Source organism: Humulus lupulus, chromosome 6 (assembly GCF_963169125.1).
Source record: "Humulus lupulus chromosome 6, drHumLupu1.1, whole genome shotgun sequence".
NCBI classification, from domain to species: domain Eukaryota; kingdom Viridiplantae; phylum Streptophyta; class Magnoliopsida; order Rosales; family Cannabaceae; genus Humulus; species Humulus lupulus.
The window spans coordinates 209254225-209256551 of NC_084798.1; positions in this window are offsets into that span (position 1 = coordinate 209254225).

Genomic DNA, 2327 nt, shown 5'->3' on the forward strand with positions numbered 1-2327 from the left:
CCCACAGCCGCTGCAATATTACAAACACATAAAAAACTAAGAACATAAAAACAAAACCAGAAACAAACAGGATAAGCAAACTTAAAAAAAAAAAAAACTCACCATTCAACTTGTTGAGGAACGCCTCTAGCAATACTCAATTGCAAAGCATCAGTCTCAGCAACATTATAAGGACTAATATCAATATTTATGTCACGACGATCATAAAAATCAATCTTCTCTAATAGAAGAGGAAGCATTACAGCAAATGCTTCAATTACAGGTAAACTCAAATTTTCATGCCTCGCCCCCGACATAGAATCATAAACAATGAGCAACCTCCTCTTTATGTCAAAATGTAGCAAAAGCCAATGAGCAAGATCCTTAACATTAACAGGCATAAGAACATGATTAAGTAGATTCCAGTGACTACTGCAAAATAATGATTTGCCCCTCATAATCTTCAAAGCAACACAACTGCCATTAATGTTCAATGTATCACTGCCTGATTTCACAAATTTCTCATACATGAAAACAATATTTTGGGCAAAACAACTATCCGTAGTAGAGACCCTCCTCATCAAACCTTTGGACAACTTAACCTTTCTCCTCAAATAATACATCATGACATCAATATGCTGCATTTTAAAAAATAAATGCTTATAAGACCACTATGTAGAAACCTGTTACCATTTACAACAAAACGTAATAAAAAAAACAAAGGGTAACCAGTTCCAATCAGCTGCACAATAAAAAATAAAAAGTTTGGGTAACAAGTTACCATCAGCTAAACATCAAAAGTATACATTTGGCTAACCAGTTACACAAAGCACTGCAACACAAAAAGATGACTGTGGTAACTAGTTACCCTAGCTAAACTACTAGATTATACATTTAGGTAACCAGTTACACATCGTGGAAACACAAAAAAATACTGAGGGAACTAGTTACCCCATCAAAACACAGAAATATAGAATTGAAGTACATCAAAAGAATTTTTTTTTTAAATGAGAAACATAACATAAAAAGAAAAAGAAACTCACCAATGAATCAACAAACTGCCCAGGATGATACAAACGGTAGAACCAAGTCTTCTCGTCAATAAAAATGAAAGTGAAATCGATCGATGACTCAACCTTGTTATCATCATATTTCTTATACTTACAAAAAAAAAAAATCAAACAGTATTTAGAAAATAAAACAAAAAAATCAAACAGTATTTAGAAAATAAAACAAAAAAATTCACACAAAACCAAAAAAAAAATTAAAAAAAAACTAATTGTACATACTTGTTATTGTGCTTCACTTTAGTTCCAATCCAACTGTGAAACTCAGAAGCTTGTTCTTGAGTGTGATTCTGACCAAGATCATTAGAAAAAGGACATATATTATCCAATACAGTCTTCTTTCTTTTATGTTTACCTTCATCTTCAGAAGAACCAAACTTTGTCATGAAAGGAGACTTGACAACAGCACTTGGCTTCGCCTCTCTTTTCTTAGGCAAAATAGCCACAGGATCAGACAACCTTGAAGAATCATATACAACAATTGACCAATCGCTCTTACCCTCCATATTACTACTATCTTTTGATGGTCTCTTAGTAGACTCATTTATCATCTTATGAAATGTAGAAGTTGAAGGAGTCGAGCATAGCAATGAGGCTTCATTAGATTGACTCTGCAAAAACAAAAAGGAAAAAATTAAAATTTATAACAAATATAAAAAAAAACTACTTCCTTAGACAAAATGTTATTAAAACAGCATACCTTAACAGGAGTAACAAATTCTGAAGCAATCTTCACAGAATGCTCCAAATCGGCCCCCAACTTTTCACCAACTTGAACATCTTGGTACCCCCCACACAAACATCATCAACATAATCCTGTAGAAAAGCAATGAAATATTTAATCAAGATATACAAACAAAATAATATAAGAAAAGACAATTACGCAATAAACTATTTACATGAGAAACATGGTCTAAGTCCATTTGATTTTCAGAATCTAAATCTCCACCATCAGTTTTCACAGACACAGCAGACTTAATGTCTACAAGCAAACCAATAGCTGTAGCAAAATCAGCTTCAAAACTTTTCTTCAGACAACCAAGTTCACCAATAATCAACTTTTGCGACGCTTGAACTTCAGTCAGCTTAATAGTTAACTCCTTGATTTGATCTTGGAGCCCCTTGTTATATTGATCCTACATACAATTTAACAAGATAACAAAAACATTAAAACATAATGACATATAAAAAGGGTTTAAAAAAATAAAAAAGGAAAAAAAAAACAAATCTCCAAACGCTTCTTTGGAAGAAGGAGTCCAGGCCTCAACAAAGGCATCTTCG